We start from the raw sequence: 21,023 nt of genomic DNA on the forward strand, positions 1-21,023 counted from the left end.
AAAGCTTTCTTGCAGAATTTATTTTTTAAAGTATAGCTTGCATAATTTTGAGCATGAAATTTGATAAAACATTAATTACCTGGAATTTCTTCATTCAGAGAAAATTTAATAGAGCTATACAGGAATGCCCTGGTATTCAGGTTTTTGCCCAGTTAGGAAAAAGGCTAAATAGGTTAGATTTCAATTAGGAAGTTGCACTTCTTTGTCAAACAAAACAAAAACAACAACAACAAGAAAAATCCAAAAACTGACAAAACCACTGTAGTTTGCAGAAAACATTAAGTGTAGACTACAGAGATGGTAGAAATAATGGTAATTTTTAGTGGAGTTTTTTTGTTTGTTTGTTTTTACTCTTTCTGCCTTTGAAATTGTAGGTTAATGATATGATACTGCTTAGATGAGATGGACTAGTGTTTCCTAGTAATGAGAATAGAAAGATAATTCTCTATACTGAGAGGAAGTGTAAGAGAATAATGAAAATATGAGCTCTAAAGACAGACTGCAATGGTTGGAATCCAGTTCCTGTGCTTTTTAATGATGTGACCTTAAGCAAGTGAGATAATCTCATAATACTTGAGTTTCCTTATGTGTAACATGGGTATAGTAATGTATTTACCTCAAAGAGTTGTGAGGAATGAGTTAAAATATGTAAAGCAATCACAGCAGAGCCTGGCACATTGTAAGCCCTCAGCAAGCCTAGTTGTTTTGACTGATTACTGATGGTTGGATTTTATTATTGTGTCCTAGAAGTAACCCCCATATTCGGTTAGTCTTGCTGTATATTATTGCCAGAAAGGATAGTTTAAGTTCAGCATCCTTATCTCCAAAGCATCTCAACTAAGAGATGTCAAGTGATATTTAATTGGTTTATATCCAGTAGTTCAGTACAGCAAGTTAAGTCATTTATTTACCCTTGGGGTAAAGAAACCTTATCTCAAAAACTACATGCATATACTGTATTTTCCAAAATTAGATACCATCTTTATAATGAATCATTAGAATTGACTCTGTTGTTTTGGGAGATGATTGGCAATTCCTACCTAGAAATTTCCAAGCTAAAATTCTTATGGTATGCCATATAGATCTAGAGGTTTGAGGCTTTTATTGGCCATTCATCCATCTGTGGCTTGCAACCAGGCCTGCTATCAGGGGAAAATGTTGGCATTGCATGTAAGTAAACTCTTGGCCATCCAAGTCAAGTGGCCCTTCATTCAGATATGTGTCTTGATTAGATTTTTCATAAGAAAATGTTAATCTTACTTTCTGCCTAGTTGGTTGTTAAATATGTAACAGAATATTTTCACTGAACGCTTCCTCTGGGGAATGTTCTTTGAACTTTTTGATGACCAACTATTATTCAAAAAAATTCCTTTGTGATAATATTTATGAAAATTTAGCCAAAGGACATGAAGTCTTCAAGATATGCCACATTTTCCTCTTAGATCAAGCAATAACACCAAGAAGAGCACTAACACTATATTGTTTGGTGTCATTATAAAACTGATTTTATTGAAGAGTGTTTCACTAAATTCATCACATGTCTACTGTAGGTGCATTGCTAAAGACATTATACACTCCATAAAGGAGAGCACAAGAAAAATTATTCTCAGGTTTCACAGAGAAAATTATGATTCCTCCATTATAACAAATCTTTTTAAAAAAATCTTATTCTGGGTCCTTATTTGCTTTCGTCACTAGGAATCTCATTGATTCTAGCAACTTTTAAGGTACTATCTTTCTAAACCTTTGTCAGGTCGTACACAGATAGCAAATGCTAAAATTTGTATGGCATGCTGAGGAAAAGAGAGGAGGCTGCTAATGACCAGAAGTAGCCAGCCTAGGGTTGGGTCATCCAACTACCCCTGGCTTCCCTGAGGGCCCAGAGTTCAGTATGTTTACACACCAGAAAACCATTCATGGCATGCCATTGAGAAATCTCTGTTCTGTAGCATACAGTTATATGATATCCTTTCAAACTGTATGAATGATTGAAATCAACCTTAAAATCTTTGTGGAAGGAGGCAGGAAATAAAAAACTAAATCATCAGGTAATTGATTAAAAGCAGAGAAGTGGAGGACACCAGAGGAGTGCCAAGATTATAGAAATGTAGAACAGAGGTTTAGCAGCAGCCAGTCTGTCAGCATTTTGCAGAGGACCCTAAAGAGAAGGAAAGCTCCTCGTAATCCTGGGACTTGGTATGTAAAAGTGAACTTGGGTCCAGAGCCCAGACAAAACCTAAGATGTATCTGAATTTCAAAGGCCATGATATGACAATTCCAAGTGCATATTAGTAGGGAAAAGAAGATTGAGGAGATAAAGAAGCAGGTTTTCAGAAACTGAAACAAGGAGAAATACACATTGTAATCTACCTTCTTAGACATAACTAGATAAAAGTTTTCACAAACATTGTAAGGAGAAACTAGAAACTGACATCAGAAACCCACTGTAAATAATGTAAAATTAGCTTTGAAATCTATGTTTGAGTCAACATTGTAGTAAAATGTATGTAATATTCAGTATATAATGTGCTTTTAGTCATTTAAAATTATTTTTTGTTGTTATTGTTACCATTCATTAAGTAAAAAACTGAAGGATACTTCCCTCTCTTAAAGCAGGATTCTTGAATCCAAAATGGAATAAAATCAGGTCATTTGTACTCTTCAGAAAATATTTTAACAAGGCTTTTCTCTCCCTCTGGAGATGCTACACAACATAATTTCAACAAACAAATAGATTCTGCCATCTATCTGCTGACAACTCCCACGTTAACATCTTCAGCCAGATAAAACTCTAAATTTGTATATCCAATTTTCTACTCACCATCTCCCACTTGGCTGTCTGTTAGACATTCTAATTTCAAAGTGTCAAAAATGATCTCCTGATCTTGCTCCCACACCTCTTTCATCCAGAACCTTCCTTATCTTAGTTGATAATTGCATCTTTCCAGTTGCTCACATCCCAAATTTAGGAGTCTCTTTACTCCTTATTATACTTAATTCATCAGGAAACCTTTTGGCTTTACATTCAAAATATATCCAGAATTTAACCACTTTCGTCTATCACCACCCTGGTCCAAGCCATACTTATTTCCCACTGGATAATTGCAATAGCCCTTGTCTCCCTGCTGCCACCCTTGCCCCCTTTACAAGCTACTTTCAACACAACAACCAGAGTAATCCTTTAACATGGAAGTCAAATCATGTCACTCTTTATTATTATCGTATTATATTTCTAAAAGCTCCTAGAACAGTGCCTGGTATATATTCTGTGCTTGTGACTGAACACATGAACACCCATTCTTAGAAGAGAATACTATCCTTAGAGAAAGTAACTTACTTTCTCAATATCAGAGTAGCAGAATTTAACCCAGGTATTTGAACTCCACACTATTGTTCTTTTCACTATTCTATGCCTCCTCCTAGACATATTGATAGAATCCTCATGGTGGATATCAGGATTTTTCTGAGAAAGAGTGTTGTACTAGTAGGAGTCTGAGTTCAAATCCTCAGGCAGAATCTGAGTATAACTTTTTTGGCTTGCAGAAGGCAGTTGAACTAGATAATTCCTAAGGTCCATTTTAGAGCCAAATAAGTCCAGTGACACTGCAGAAGTTTCCCATTTTTCAACATCCGTTCAACTAAAAAGCAACTTGAGAGTATCAGCAGGACAAGGGAGCCTACCAGATATGCTAATCTGATTCTTAGATTTCCAAGGACAGCCAGATCTAGTAACCTCGTTAAGTGAGACAAGGTTTCCCAGGGCTGGTTGCTAATCAGTGACGTTTGGCTCAGTTGGCACTCTCAGTGGTAATGTATGCAAATGTGTATTGTTTGGATAAAACTGAGTGTGACACCCAGTTTGTATTTATTCTATGTATTTGAAATCAAACCCACATCCAAATTAGTGGTGTGATGCCTTAAAGTTTATAACAAGCCTTTGTGTGGTTTTTCTAGCTCATTGCATTAGAGCTCACTGTATATATATATATATATTTGTGCAAGTATTTGTGTTTATTCCTTTACCTCAAATACAAGTTTTTGTCTCAAAATACACTTTCCCAACCCCAGGCAGCCCTTTATTCCAGCCAAGATAGGTTTCTTACAATATCTTTAATCTCACTTTTTCTTTTCTTGAGACTTTTCATTTGTGTCTTCCTCCCTCCCTCCCTCCCTTCCTTCCTTCCTTCCATCTTTCCTTCCTTCCTCCTTCCCTCCCTCCCTTTTTCTTTCTTTCTTTCTTTCTTTCTTCCTTCCTTCCTTCCTTCCTTTCTCTCCCTTTCTTTCTTTCTTTCTTTCTTTCTTTCTTTCTTTCTTTCTTTCTCTTTCTCCCTCTCTTTCTTTCTCTTTCTTTCAGCTTACTTTCTCCTAATCACTTTGACTCAGATTATTTTTCTTAAAAAAGGCCTTCCTCCTTCTTTCTAACAATCCTAACTCATCGTCATTAAAGATGCAATTTACCTACGAGAAACCTTCTTTGGCTGCTTTCTTTCAGTCAGAACACGAATTTTCTCTGTGATTCCAGATAATCCTGTTTATTACCGTTAATAATTTATTATTTGTAGTTTTCGATGGTTTCTTTGCTAGTCATTCTCCTATAATAATATACTTTTTGGCACTCACTGCATTGCATACTTCTTGAGGGTACTGATTTGTTTTCTAGATCCTTTAGACCTTTCTTTTCACGTATTAGTACAGGTTTGGGTAGCGAGAAGGAAACTCCCTAATAGTCTGTGTGTCAGTTGTCTATTGCTTCATAACAAACAGCTCCAAAACTCTGTGCTTAAAACAACCATTTTATTTTACTCATGGTTTGGGGTGTAAAGAAGTTGGAATGGTTTGGCTAGTGGTTTGTCTCGCATCCCTCTGATGTCAGGTGGGAAAGCTGGGACTGGAAACCTACTTCCATGACGACTTCTTCATTCACATACTGTTAGGTACCTTGGTGTTCCTTGCCCTGGCTCTCTCTGCATGGTGTCTCATCCTCCAAGGCCTCTCCATATGGCTTGGGCTTCTCAAGGCACTGTTGTTCCGAGGTAATCACACTTCTTGCATCATGGTTGGTTTCCAAGAGGAAGAAGTCAGAAGCTGTCAGGCCACTTAAGAGATGTGCGTAGAACTGGCACAGTGACACTTTAGCCCTATTCTTCTATTTGTCAAAGCAGTCACAAGGCCTTCCAGATTCAAGAGGGTTGGAGAAATGAACTGCAGTTCCTGATGGGAATGTGACAAGGTAACGTTGCAGGAGCGTATGCAGGATGGGAGTCATCTGACTCTGCAGAGTAAATTCAGTGGTTTTATTGTGGAAATGCATTTGAGTAAAATGTATAATATATGAATTGGAAAGTCAAAATTTAGAATGTCAAATGAATGCTATTTTAGGTCAACCAATCAATAAAAAACAAACATATAGACCAAAATTTTATTAAGAGGATCTGCACAATTTGGTTCTGCTCTGAGGTACTGTGACCTAACTCATGACTAGAAAATGATGTGCTGTTGGTGGTATGGTAGACTCTGTTCTTTGATTAGGCTGAATGTAGTAATCACTACTTTTATCACAGCAGCTCTTGCTGTGTCAAGTGTAGTAATGGCATGGCCATGGTATTTTCTCTGTAAATGGGCTGGAATTTAGTTTGAAATCTAACTTATTAAAAAGGCATTCATGGCTTTTCCAGCTTAGCTCTCTAGTCTCAAGTGTCATCAATTCCAATCTTACAGTATTCTTTTTGGTTCCTCAGATTAACATATAAAACAAGCAAGAAAAAATTATATTTATTTATTAACTTTATTATTTTTTAAATATGTTTTAAACATGTACTATGTTTAAAATGCTTTGTGTACCATGCAGGATAAAAGATGAATTTTGGTTATATTGAATGGAATAAGATCTTAATTTCTGATTTTTAGGTTTACAATCCTGTGTGTCTGTTTATATTTATGTGTTTTAGGATTTGAGTGAGTTTGCTGATATAGGCTACGTAGAGAACTACCCACTTGAGCTTCCCTATTATTTATACTGACTTACCTGCAGTCTTAGGAACTGCTGATAATAGAATCTTTTCCAAAATTCTTAAAATTAAATACCCTTTACTGAAAAATTACTGGATATGGAATGAATCAGAAACATGTGGATTAAATTTCCCTGAAAATTTCTTTGGTTATAAAAATTAAGGGGAAAAAGTGTTTGGCCAGATGCATTGTGGGTGATGCCAAACCCACATTGTTTGAAAAATGTGTGTGCTGGTTAGATAAACAAACAAACAAGTTTTATTTCACTCTTGCCTCGTAAAACATCACACTCACTGTAAAAATCTCAGGTCAGCTTTCAGCCAGGTTTTATAAAAGTTTTTGAAAAGTCTGTGGTTTTCTACTTTGCCTCATCATTGGAGGCAAACAGCTATATAGATGAATGTTCCTGAGAAAGCAAGTAAGCAATGCTGATGTTTCTCAATATATTTCAGTGGATTGAGTGATGTTAAGATGTAGTTGTGAGATTTGATTTCCGAATGCCAACTGAAGATTTTATCTAGAATAGATTATTTCATAAGAGAAGCAGCTGACTTGTTCAACTGAAACTGTTCAAAAATTTTGACATGACATATGTGAAAAGAAAATATGCCATTATCATTCAAACAAGAAATCTGAAACTAGTTTAGTTTACAAATCCTACTTAGTAAAAAAAAGTGTGTTAGGTTCAAAATAAATTTCATTGTAATGGTCCCTATCATTCTTCCATCCTCTTCATCAAAAGCGTCAAATAATTAGTTAAGCGTCTATGTCCCTGTACCCAGCACAATTTAAGGAGAACCACGTGGATATGGTCTCTGGTGATTAGATAGACACGGATATGTATACCTTAGTACAACAGAAGAAAGATATTAAGAAATAAACGGTACACAAAATATTTCTGTCAGTGGCCCTCACACTTAAGTATGAATAATTATCACCTGGAGAGATTATTAAAAATACAGGTTGCAAAGGCCTCCTCCCTGGCCCAGAGGTTTTGACTGAATCAAGGGTCAGGAATCTTCATTTTCATCAAGGATCTAAGTTGATTCTAATGAAGATTATCCAAGTAGTACAAACATGCATTTAGAAGAAGAGAAAACTTGAGGTTGCTATTGGGAAGAAGCACTAAGGAAATTCTACCTCAAGACACATGAAGACAAGGACAGTTATATCACCTAATCAGTACCAGTTTGAGTAGATGTTATTTTTAGACTATAATTATGAATTTCCAGAAATGCATGTTTGTTTAATAAATATTTATTAAATGGACAGATAAGTTCTTTAAAAAATAAAAACACAAATCCATGCCTTCATGAATTTTACATTCTAGTTGGGGGACACATTCTATAAAAAAGAAATAAATAAATAGCTTGTATATCAGGTAGTGATAAGTGTCAAGGAGAAAAAAAAGTGGGGCGGGGGTTGAAATTTTAGGAAGAATGGAGAGAAAAGTTCTTGTTAAGAAGGTGATATTTGAGTGAAACTTAAAGGAGGCAAGGGAACAGGGAACAGTCACTGGAATACCCTACAAGGAAAGCTTCCATGCTAAGGGAACAGCAATTGCAAAGGCCTTGAAGTGGAAGCATGGCTGGTGTAGCTGGAATGGAATGGTCCAGGAGAGTAGAAAGCAAAGAAGTGAGAGAATGTAAATAGGAAGGGGGTTTAAAGAAGACTTTGGCTTCTCTGAGTAGTATGGGATGACATTAAAGGGTTTGAGCAAAGGCAAAACCAACACAAAATGTTTTCACTCTAAATGAAGTGGAAATAAAGTGCCCATTTCCTTATTCTCTCTGTAGTGCCTATGGAGCTAGTAGTGTGCAGTATTTGTGTTGTGGGGATGTTTGGATGGATGGTTGTTGGAAACCCGACCCCGTCCTTAAATTATATTACAATATACATGGGGATTTTATAAATCACTTAGTCCCTGAACAGTTATTGTCCAAACTAGTCAATATTTGCCTCAATTTTTAGGATTCTTTTCAGCACATAAAATATGGAGTATTTTCATTTAAACATGAAGTAAATGAGAATTTGATCACATTGGAAAGTTATTTGAAATCCGTGGATTAAAGTAGAGTGTATATATCTGTGGTTAGTGACATCTTTCATTTCCATTTCCAAGGACCTAGGGCTTTAAATAAACGTAATAACTAAGAGAGAACATTAAGAAAAATAAATGAGAATCACTAAATTTCCTAAATTAGGGAACCTAAGAAGATACAAACAAGTCATGTAGAATATCTGGGAATAACAAAGTGGTCCTAACCTCTTCAACATAATGACTGTTCAGTCACTAGTAAATTATAGTTGATATTTCAGATTATAGAGCCAAGGGGTGTTTATTTTCCAGGTTACTAAGATGCAGCTGGGCTCATAAGAAACATGCTGATGCTTCAAATGAATAGATAGTGCTCCTGTTGGAATGAGACTCAATACTCAAATAAGAACGGGCGACGGAGTTTGGCTATGTGAGGTTCTTGTGTATGTAGTTGCCTGATTTCATTCTTCCTCGGCAACATCTTTGATCTCTTCTGCCTTCTAATTAATTAGCAATGCCAAGTAACCAGTATGACCAAATTTTTCTGTCATCTATTACCAGAAAGACATGTCTTCAAATATTTGTTCGTGACTGATAGATATTATTTCCTGGGCACTGAATCTTAGAATCTTTAAGTCCATACTATTTCTGTGTTAAAGAAAATGGGATTAAAGATACAGTCCATATTTCATAGCTTCCTGGATGTTAAAGATACTGGACCTACTTAACATTTTTCTAGCTCAAGAAATATTAAAATAATTTTAAAATATTTAATAAAATTTTACAAAGGGTCACAAGAATAATGAATAGTGAATATTTGAGAATCAAATATTAGAAGTATAAGGATTAGTCTCATTTTCCAGATGAGGAAATGAAGCTAGTTGGCTCGCCCAATTTCACATAGCTAACCAATGTTAGAGCTAGGTCAATCCCATTTTATCTCACTCTCAGCATTAGGCTCTGGAATGTTCTACAAGATTAGAGTTAATTCTAACAAGAATTGTCTAAGAATTGGTGGATGCTATCTATGATTCATTACTGAAAGCTGCTACTCAAGATAAAGTGATCTGTCCAGCTCCATGTATGCATTTAACATAAAATAGGGTCATGGAATGTTAGAATGGGAAGGCACAGTGGAGAAGATAGTCCGACTCTCTCATGGTTTAGATAACAAATGTGTTCTGTGAGATTTGCATGCTCCAGCTGCATCCTGGCTCTAGTTCATTTCTTCTTCAAGCTGATACTATTTTCTAACTCAGTGCTCTTCTGTAAATCATTACAGCTTAGATTTGCCTGACATGATTATTTGAATTATGCCAGCTTATTATCTTCATTGGCAGCAAAATAAAAAAGTCCAGGTCTTCTTCTTCTTTTTTTTTTTTTTAAAGTCAGGTTTTCTGGTAGCAATCTCAAAATCTTGACTGCGTGCCACTTCTGCCGCTTTGCTAACCAGCCATTTAGAATATAAACTTTTGGATCAGAAAAATAAGGAATTCAAAGAAAAAGAAGCAATACTTGGTTGAATTGGCTTGGCTTTCTTTGCTTCTTTAGTATTCAAGTGGACAATTTGTACAATTTCCCTTGCTTTGATCTTAGCTGCCCACACTACCAAGTTGTAGGCACAATTACTTGCCCATCCCTCCATCCACAGACTTTGAAGGACATGGAAAAAACATCCATTGTTGAACATCCAGGCTAAAAGTGCCTGTAGTTGTTGCTGCTGATGATTTGGGCCGTATGAGGAGACAGCGCCAGCCAGGCCTGCCCCAAAGCCACCCACCCTGGCAAACCCTCAGTTTTGCCAACATCATTTCCTGAATGATGAAGCTCCCCGAAGTGTGTCCCCCAACATGCCCTTGGAAGAGCAGGAATGCCCAATCAGGAATTAATTAATGGAGAGAAGAAGGCAAGACAGAGCTTTCTATTTAACTTGGAACCATGATAACCGCGAAATGGCTCTTGGTGTTTTGTGAATCAGATTGCTGTCAAATCCATGTATTTTTTGATTCAGATACACTTCAGTGATTGTACTGTTTTTTGGTAAAAACTATTTGATGTTCATGACTTTGAAGTCATTTAGACCACGTTCTTTCTCCCTTCTCAAATAGAAGTTTTCATTTTGTCTACCACATAGAGAATGCAAATGCCAAACGGTCTGAGTTCACTTTGAAAGTCCAAACCCACACTCACTGGCTTCTATACTTGGCCAAATTATCCTCCAGACCTTACATCAAATGGGACAGGATGATGTCATAATGAAGAGTGCATACTATGGAGCAGATTACCTGAATTCAAGTCCCTTGAATGTACCTTCAAGGAAATTGCCTCATCTTACTTAGCCTGTTTACTTCATCTTCCAATGGGGTAGTAAAAGTACCGACTTCCTTGTAATACTGTACACTGAGCATTTGGGAACCTGACACACAGTAAGTAATTTATGAGAAGATTGGGGAGAACTAACTTTTTGGTAAGGCTTATTTACATTTGGGCATTTCCTTTTCATGTAAATAAATTGAAATGAGGGCTTCCCTCGTGGCGCAGTGGTTAAGAATCTGCCTGCCAACGCAGGGGACATGGGTTTGAGCCCTGGTCCGGGAAGATCCCACATGCTGCAGAGCAACTAAGCCCATGTGCCACAGCTACTGAGCCCACACACCGCAACAACTGAGACTGTGCTCTAGAGCCCGCGAGCCACAACTACTGAGCCCACACACCACAACTACCGAGACTGTGCTCTAGAGCCCGTGAGCCACAACTACTGAGCCCAAGTGCCATAACTACTGAAGCCTGCGTGCCTAGAACCTGTGCTCCACAACAAGAGAAGCCACCACAGTGAGAAGTCCGTGCACCGCAACAAAGAGTAGCCCCCGCTCACCGCAACTAGAGAAAGCTCACGCGCAACAACAAAGACCCAACACAACCAAAAATAAATAAATAAATTAAAATGAATTCCTTATTAATAAAGGAAACTAAATAATGAATTATACAATGTTACAGATTGTTAGTTTTAAAAAATAATTTTTAAATATCTTAAATGGGTATTACTTATATAACAATTTCTCTCCAACATATTGCAATATTCCTACCCATTATTTTCCTCTCTTTCTCTTTAATGCTTAAGCCCAAAACAAAGTCTTTTCTCATTTTCGCTAAACCCAAATCAATATTGCCCTCTTATTTTCCTTGGTCTCCATACCCCTGAGTATATACCAAGTGCATTTGGCATTATCTTAGTTTGATTTTAAAAATATTTTCTGGATAAAGTCCACTAATAATGGCCAGAGATTAAAAGTAAATAGGAATGCAATTTGCAAAGATAAGAAGGCAAGAGGAAAGAAGGAAGAATAGGTCCAGAGATGCCAAAAATAATGAGCTAGAAAGTCCAATTATAAAAATTCTTGTAAGAAAGAGGGAGGAGGTATCAAATCTACCTAACACCTGAGTGCTAGTAAACTAGGTGCCAAAGTTTTAGTAGAATTCACATGGCTCCTGCTGATATATGAGTTGTATAATTATGGAGGTTTTTGTTAGAAATGCAGAACAGAGCTTTAGTAGCAACCAGGCTGTCAGCATTTTGCAGGTGACCCTAAGGAGAAGGAAAGCTCCTCAGTAATCCTGGGACTTGGTATATAAGAGTGAATTTGGGTCCTGAGTTAATGATCCCCCTCAATGACTATTGTAAATTCATCTGACTATATATATTTATATAGAGTGATAGAATAGAGTGATTTAGAGTAGAAGGAGGAGATGTTCTCTTCTGGGCATCTGGGAACTCTTCCCTGATTCACTATCACCTGAGCACTGAAAGGAAAGAAGCAATCAATCAGGCAAACGTAGTGACTAATAGGGAACCTTTAGAAGAGCATTCCAGGCAAAGGCAGACATATGTAAAGGACCTGAGATAGGAAGGAGCAGATGAAGGTGAGGTTTATTTTCTTCTTTCTTTAGTCTGGCCCTTTGGTCTCATGCGGCTTAACTAGTTCAGAGCATAAATGGCACCAAGGCCTATGTATTATCTTCAGTATGTCCTTTAATTTTGATGGATTCAGTGCTAATATTGATATTATTGAGGTCCTTTTTGTTTTAAAATGCATCCTGCAAATGGGGAAGCCAACATAGAAGCAGCTGCTCCCACATGTGATTTTGATTAGGGAGTGTAGGAAAGCCCCCTACCCGATACTGTGTGAAAGGGACCTGCTATCCATTTATTAGATTGCCTAGAATTCAGCTGGTTGGCTTTTGATGACCTCTTGGTTTTATAGGGAATCATCACTTAAAAAGCAGGTATCCTAAGGGGCATAATAATTTAGCAGGAATTTAATTTTCTTACAGATGATCTCATGAAAATGGATACAAGGAGCCCTGGAGGGAGGGAGGAAGAGGAGGTGGGGAACCAAAGCCTCAGGGAGAGAATGAAAAGGTGTAAAAGAAAAATTTTACTTACTTGTTAATTCAGCCTCAGGACTCCCTTAATTACAAGGAAAATTTCACTGCTGATTCCTAAAGCCTTTCCTGCCCTGGTTCTCCCAGCTCTGGTATTGGGAGCATTAGTATGGAGGGGCGGGAGAGAGAGTCTCAGGAATATGCAGTCTTTATGAGTGAACTTCACAGTCATGTTCCTGGGAGAGACTGCAGGCATATCATTGTATGTGTCGTGATGCCAAGATTTATAGTGCAGTGAAAGGAATGCCCACTCCATTCCTGTCTTTATTGCCTCGAAAAAGGCTAAAGAGGAACCTGCATCAAACAGCAAGCTCTGTCCTCTGTACTTGAGCTTCCAGAATTGATGGAAGGCACTCACTTTACTCTCACCCACTGCCTAACTCACAACAACCCAAAGTCTCTCGTGCCTTTTGTCCTTCATATGTTCCATGATTCTTTCATCAACTGTAGAGTCTGTATTTTTAAAGTAAGTCATATATTGTTTATAATATATATGATGCCTTTCATTGTTTGAATACTTTGGAAGAGTTGTAATAGGTGAAAAGGATTTGATGGTGGAGCTCTAGACCAGTTGCTAGATTTTATATATTCTTATGGACATAATTCCCCTTTTAGATCTTTGCTTGATCATGGTTTTGAAACTCAACTTTGTTAATGGGAAGTCAATTCCACTACAGCTTGGTCTCTCTGATCCTAAGTTTCATCATCTGTGACCTAAATAACCAAAGGATTTTGGTTGAACGTATCATGAACTTGAACGTATCATGGCTGTTCATACTGTACCATGGTTGTTCTGTCACTGGTTATCAGTGCTTGTTGGAGTGCTTCAGTAAAGGTCTGATTCTGTTTGAAGTTGCTCAATGAATCTTTTCCACTACCATGAAGCCTGTCCCTACAGGCTGAAAATGCACTGAAAATACTACATATTCACTGAAGCAGACAGCCTAGGAAGTGTGGTAATTGAAATGCCACTCACCTTCTCAGCTCTGAGAGGAGTTACTTACATTTACTATTTTTTTTTTACATCTTTATTGGAGTATAATTGCTTTACAATGGTGTGTTAGTTTCTGCTTTATAACAAAGTGAATCAGCTATACATATACATATGTTCCCATATCTCTTCCCTCTTGCGTCTCCCTCCCTCCCACCCTCCCTATCCCATTCCTCTAGGTGGTCACAAAGCACCGAGCTGATCTCCCTGTGCTATGCAGCTGCTTCCCACTAGCTATTTATTTTACGTTTGGTAGTGTATATATGTCCATGCCACTCTCTCACTTCGTCCCAGCTTCCCCTTCCCACTCCCCGTATCCTCAAGTCCATTCTCTAGTAGGTCTGTGTCTTTATTCCTGTCTTACCCCTGGGTTCTTAATGACATTTTTTTCTTAAATTCCATATATATGTTTTAGCATACGGTATTTGTCTTTCTCTTTCTGACTTACTTCACTCTGTATGACAGACTCTAGGTCTATCGACCTCATTACAAATAGCTCAATTTCGTTTCTTTTTATGGCTGAGTAATATTCCATTGTATATATGTGCCACGTCTTCTTTATCCATTCATCTGATGATGGACACTTAGGTTGTTTCCATCTCTGGGCTATTGTAAATAGAGCTGCAATGAACATTTTGGTACATGACTCTTTTTGAATTATCGTTTTCTCAGGGTATATGCCCAGTAGTGGGATTGCTGGGTCATATGGTAGTTCTATTTGTAGTTTTTTAAGGAACCTCCATACTGTTCTCCATAGTGGCTGAACCAATTCACATTCCCACCAGCAGTGCAAGAGTGTTCCCTTTTCTCCACACCCTCTCCAGCATTTATTGTTTCTAGATTTTTTGATGATGGCTATTCTGACTGGTGTGAGATGATATCTCATTGTAGTTTTGATTTGCATTTCTCTAATGATTAATGATGTTGAGCATTCTTTCATGTGTTTGTTGGCAGTCTGTATATCTTTTTTGGAGAAATGTCTATTTAGGTCTTCTGCCCATTTTGGGATTGGATTGTTTGTTTTTTTTGTTATTGAGCTGCATGAGCTGCTTATAAATTTTGGAGATTAATCCTTTGTCAGTTAAAAATATGGAACGCTTCACAAATTGGTGTGTCATCCTTGCGCAGGGGCCATGCTAATCTCTGTATCGTTCCAATTTTAGTATATGTGCTGCTGAAGCGAGCACACATTTACTGTTTTTTGTTGAAATAGAAAAGAATGGTTCAGTGACCTTATGCACTGGTTTGATTTTTAGATGGATTAATGTGACAAAACAGACATAATAGAGAAGTTTTAGTAACCACCCAAACAATTTCACCCAGGCAGCAAAATATAAGCCATGATAGTGGATCATCATTGTTTGCACCATTGTCCAGTATTTATAAGGTTGATAATGCTATGGGCAGGCCAGGGCCATATCAAAGAACCTGGTAAATCATTGTCTCCTTTCTGTAAGTATTCATTTCTAAGAAAGAAAATTATTATATATTTGTACCAGACATAATAGCTTACAGCACAGTTTTTTGTTTGTTTGTTTTTTTGTTTTTTCTTTTTTGCGGTACACGGGCCTCTCACTGTTGCGGCCTCTCCCATTGCGGAGCACAGGCTCCGGACACACAGGCTCAGCGGCCATGGCTCACGGGCCCAGCTGCTCCGCGCCATGTGGGATCTTCCCGGACCGGGGCACGAACTCATGTCCCCTGCATCGGCAGGCGGACTCTCAACCGCTGCACCACCAGGGAAGCCCTACAGCACAGTTTTAAACCTTTATTTAATCCCAAGAACAATTTTATCATATAAGTGTTATTATCAATCCTAATTCTGTTGGTGAGGAAATTGAGGCACAGAGAGCTTATATGGCTATTAAGTGGCAGAGTAAGTATTCAAGTCAAGAAGTTATATTTCTAGTTAAGAAATATTGTTACCTCTATGAAATACTGCTTCCCAGGAATAGAAACTAGGAAGAGAAATTAGGAACTCTGAGTAATAATTTTAAAAATCTTCTAAAAATATGGAGAGTAATTTACAAAATAAGTAGTTATTGAAGTTTGGAGTTATGGGAGTATTGGCCTGCTGAAGGTTCTGGACTTCTCTGAATCCCACACGCATGTACGGATGTTGCATTGATCCTGTGACTCAGCATGAGGGCTGAGACCTGTCCACCATCCACAATTTCCAGTCACCAAAGAAGTGAATGGGCCACCGCAATATATGTAATAAATTTTAGTGCAAGCTGGATCTTGGGTGACCCCAGGCCATAGCTCCCTGTGCTTTTTCTCTCTCTCTATGGAATGGATGTAACTGTGGGTGGGCATCCTCTCCAGCTTTCTAGTCAGATCTTAAATGTGGGTCCTGCCCTGAGAAGGCTTAAGCTCTAAGAGTTAAAGGAGGTTTCAGGTTCTGAAAGAGGAGTTATTCACAGACATGCATGCTCCTCTGATTTAAAGTTAGATTATTTTGCAAAGTTATTCAAAACATTATGAAGTACACTTATGTACAAAACTTGCTTTTGTTGATCCTCTTAATTAGGGGCCACATAACTCCATGGGAGAAATGTGAAAGGTAGAAGAGTCTATGCTGGAATCAGAGATAAAAGGTAGTCTATCACTGAAGCAACCTAAGTGTCCATCGACAGATGAATGGATAAATAAGATGTGGCACATATATACAATGGAATATTAGCCATCTAAAGAAACAAAATTTAGTTATTTGTAGTGAGGTGGATGGACCTAGAGTCTGTCATACAGAGTGAAGTAAGTCAGAAAGAGAAAAACAAATACCATATGCTAACACATATATATGAAATCTAAAAAAAAAAAAAAAAAAACATGGTTCTGAAGAACCTAGGGGCAGGACAGGAATAAAGACACAGACGTAAAGAATGGACTTGAGGACACGGGGAGGGGAAGGGTCAGCTGGGATGAAGTGAGAGAGTGACGTGGACATATATACACTACCAAATGTAAGGTAGATAGCTAGTGGGAAGCAGCCGCATAGCACAGGGAGATCAGCTCAGTGCTCTGTGACCACCTAGAGGGGTGGGATAGGGAGGGTGGGAGGGAGATGCAAGAGGGGGGAGATATGGAGATATATGTATATGTATAGCTGATTCACTTTGTTATAAAGCAGAAACTAACACACCATTGTAAAGCAATTTTACCCCAAAAAAAGATGTTAAAAAAAAAAAAAAGGTAGTCTATGCCCTTTGCTGCTGCTGCTGCTGCTTCTTTTAAAAAAAGTAGTTTGTTGAAAACTAATCCATTTGTCATAGGGATAGGGAGGCTTATCTATTTTCCTTGTTATTTCAGTGGCACATAATAGAAGCTATTATTCACTTGTCTTAAATTTACTTCCCACATCTTTGGCTCTGTAGTTTCAATATCTGATGTTTATTTTCATCTTTCCTGACTTCCCTGATTCTTTACTTTTCCTTAGTTAGCCTGCAGAATCTGGCACATAATGCCCACAAAAGAAATGCTCACTGAATTAGTTTTTTTAACCATAAAAATGTAGAAGAATTTCCAGGAAGTTAATACAATAGAGCAACAGAGATCGCTACATGTGTAAGATTGAAGATCATTAAGAAAATTTTCCATGGTATTTTCTCTGTGGGGTGGCAGATCGGGATGGGGCATGGGTAGACAGGGAAAGGAAACCAATTTTATTAAACACTTGCCAGCAAGTTCCACATACCTTATCTCATTTAAATCTTTAACAATTTTGAGAGGCAGATATTTCCACACCATTGTATATGTATGAAAAATAGGGCTTCAGGAAGTTAATTTCCCTAATTTCATACTCTTTTTGATAAAGTTGAAGTTCAAACTCAGGTATGTATGTCTCAAGGTTTGTGCATACTCTTTCCACCGAATCCCATATCTCAGAAGGATATCACTTCATAGGATCATTCAGCTTCCTAATGACACACACAGCACATTCATAGCAATCTTTTTAGATACACTAATAACTTTTTTGATTTTTGTGATCCTTGTCTGGTGGTATGGTGTTTTCTTCTCTTCTTACCCCTTCTCTACCCCTACTCTTTCTTCTTGGTAGGAAGTCCTTAGTAAAAGTAGAGAGAAAGAAATTTGGTTAGCATCACAACCTATTGAAGCAATATTATGAGAATGGTCGACATCAGCAAGAGGAAGTGTTTGTTTTTGTTTCAATTTGAAGAATCCAAAGAATCAAAGCCTCTTTCTGAAGCCCCTCATCATTCCACTATGCTCCTCCCATGAAGCCTGGTCCTTGGCAAGCTGACGTAGATGGAGCTGGGGTCAAGGGGATCGTGGGATTGTAGACAGCAAGCAACTTCTGGATGCCCAGCTGATTTACTTTTATTCGGGTTGTTCCAAAGCAGAACTTGAGAAAAGGCCATGGGTGCAGGTAGCCTATTTAAAAGGTGAGGGGGCTTCCCTGGTGGCGCAGTGGTTGAGAGTCCGCCTGCCGATGCAGGGGATACGGGTTCCTGCCCCGGTCCGGGAAGATCCCACATGCCGCGGAGCGGCTGGGCCCGTGAGCCATGGCCGCTGAGCCTGCGCGTCCGGAGCCTGTGCTCCGCAACGGGAGAGGCCACAACAGCGAAAGGTCCGTGTATCGCAAAAAAAAAAAAAACAAAAAACAAAAAACAAAAAGGTGATCCCAGAAAACATAAGTGAGGGTGTGTGGAAAGTGAGACAAGGAGGTGGAGAGAGCCAATACCAGATATTTTAATGAACAGTTTACTGCTGTGGGCCAACTGGACTCAGTTCCACTAGGGGCCCTTTGAGAAAGTGAATGGGATGAGGAAGCTGGGCATTTATTAATTCCTATTTTGCATTAATTGAAGTTTGCCCCTAGGGTCTTTAATTCTCCTATACTTGTAGGTTGTGCCTGTCTTTGGTAGGTCCTGCTTCCATAGTCCCTGAAAAAGCCTTTAGACAGGCAGGGTCAAGAGAAACCCAGGTAAGAAGTTGTCCATTTGTCATGAATTTTACTGTAGCTGTAAGTGAACTGGGGAGTCAAAGTGTGGAGCAGGATATCAACAGCATGTGCTACAGACGTCTCTGTGAACTGACAGAAGGCTTGATGTGAAATGTACAGGGGTGATTGCACCATTCTGTAGACTCCTTGTGAATGTGTGATTGATTAGTGATAGGATACTCTGGAGAGGGGCAGTACAGTACAGTGCATATGAGCATGGACTCTGGCAGCAACTCTGGATTCAAATCATCTCGTTACTTACTAGCTGGGTTGACTTGGTCAAGTTATTTAACTTCTCAGTACTTGTTCCCCCATCTGTATATAATGAGGATGGTGATGATAAATCCTACCTCATGTATGTTGGTGTCAGGTTGAAATGAGCTAATATATGTATAGCACTTACAACAGTGTCAATCCCCAAATAAGCAGAGAAGCACTCTTTATTTTTATTCATGCAAGAGACCTATATTGCCTCCTAAACTTTACAAATGTAGAACTGAACTTTCAAAAATCTTCCTAGTGAATTCTTTAACTAGAAAGCTTTCTTTTACGTTCCACCATCAAATTCTACTTACCCAGACCTAGGACTTCACATATATCTTAACATGTAATGTATTCAAATTTTGAGTAATCAGAAAATTCAACTTTTACGGAGTAAAAGTTTATAAAAGGGCATAGTGACAAGAGGTTCTGAAAAGCAGAAAGTGCTGGTGTTGCCATAAATGGTCTGGATACCTTCAGAACTCCACATAAACAGTATCCACTATGACATAGATTCCTTTGGATTGGGGATGAAATATGGCAGTGGTTACTACTGAGGGGGTAATTGCTAAGTGTGCTAAGCACATTATCTCATTTAATCGTTATATCAAATCTATGGGGTAGATATTATCACTCAGTTCTTCAGATGAAGAGACAGATTCAGAGAGTTGAAGTTGCTCAAGATCCGAAACTAGTAATTCGTGGGGCTGGGATCCTGACACCAGTGCATGTTTTTTTTTAACAACTATGTGCAATTGAAACACCGCAGCAAGCTAAATGTTATTCTCCACTGACATCACTTGAGATACCATATACTCAGGGTGGCTTAGAATTGAAGCTTGTGTTGAGTCCTGCTCTATTACTTACTGCCTTGGGCATCACTTAACCTTTCTGAGCTTGTAATATTGTGTTTTCTATATGAGAGAAATAATGGTATTTACTTCATAGGATTGTTTTGGGAATCCCATGAAATTATATAAGTACTTTATAATTCAGTAATGTGTGATTTGATCATGTAAAAGGATAAAATTTTGGAATGAGAGGCTGAGAGTCTCTGTGAATAAAAATAGTAACAAGGGAGTTCATATTAAAAATTATTTCATAGTCAACTTTATACTCATATATTTCAGAGTTTTTAATTGATATTCTTTTCCTTCTTTCATCTTATTAATTCACATCACAGACCTGTATGAAGTACTTACTATATAAGCCATGTTTTATGAGCTGGGAATATAAAGATGAAAGTAACATGGTACCTACATTCAGGTTGCTTAAAAGTCTAGGAGTATAAAAAATATCTTTCAGAATTGTTCTCAGAATAGTGGCAGGGAGATTATGTTGATGAGATTTTGTTTTGCTTACCCTCTTCTTCACTTTTGTTTTCTTTTCTTCTTTTTTCTTTTCTTTTCTTTTACTCTTTCCTTTTCTTTCCTTTCCTTCCCTTCCCTTCCCTTTCCTTTCATTTCCTTTCCTTTTCTTTTCTTCTTTTTTAAATTCTACTTTATATTTTAACTGAGGAAAAAAAAAGATAACCAGCTCACCATTTTGTTTGCCCTTGACTCATTGTTTAGAAATAATTAAGTCTAAATGCTTTTAAGTTAGTTTTGACTGTATGTCAAGGCTCTCATGAAGACATGTGCTCCTGTATAGATAGATATGTCTATCTGCAAATTAGGCCTTCCCAATGCTGTGAAATATTAAGGTGTTTAAAACCATTAAGATTGTTAGCTTTGGCTGCAGATAAGCAGAATAAACAAATACCTTTCCAAGTGGGATCTAGTTTTACTGCCTTTATTGGCTTTTGAAGTTCAAGGAAGCCACAAATTTCAAAAAACAACTTATGCCCCAAACTGATAGTTTTCTGATGGCTTCATTGTTTTGTATCAAATGTTTCTCACAGGTGCAGATAACAATGTTTCTGTGTTGGCTGTGAATAGCCATTAATGGTTTCCTGATTTGTGTTAATCTTTCGGCTTGTATATAATTAGTTATCTACCTACTCATCTCTTGGTCCAATACTGATGGTAACAGACAATACACACAATCAGTGTCTTCTCACTCCTAAATAGTCAATATATAAGTGCAAATAGAGCTTGGAAAGGTGTTTCTGAATTTTCTGGGGAAATTTGGTGGGTTTTCCTGTTAATTCACTAGTTTTAATGCCTTCCTCTAACCCCTGGTTCTTAAGGAGTGATTTTGTCCCCAGAGGACTTTTGGCAATATCTGGACACATTTTTGGTTGTTACAACTGCTACTGCCGTCTAGTAGGTAGAGGCCCCAGGGATGCTGCCCACTACCCTACAAAGCACAGGGCAGTC

General features: G+C 38.0%; 1 long non-coding RNA gene and 1 other non-coding gene across 2 annotated transcripts in view; one reads left to right on the forward strand and one right to left on the reverse strand.

The window, feature by feature from the left end:
• The window catches only part of LOC138414315 (uncharacterized), a 311,603-nt gene that overhangs the window by 109,882 nt on the left and 180,698 nt on the right, over positions 1 to 21,023 (forward strand). The gene's annotated exons all lie outside the window — the stretch shown is intronic.
• On the reverse strand, positions 14,565 to 14,668 carry LOC132413417 (U6 spliceosomal RNA). The gene has a single exon (XR_009516716.1). It is a non-coding gene; the product is annotated as a U6 spliceosomal RNA (small nuclear RNA).

Source organism: Delphinus delphis, chromosome 17, assembly GCF_949987515.2.
Source record: "Delphinus delphis chromosome 17, mDelDel1.2, whole genome shotgun sequence".
In the NCBI taxonomy this organism is placed as follows: domain Eukaryota; kingdom Metazoa; phylum Chordata; class Mammalia; order Artiodactyla; family Delphinidae; genus Delphinus; species Delphinus delphis.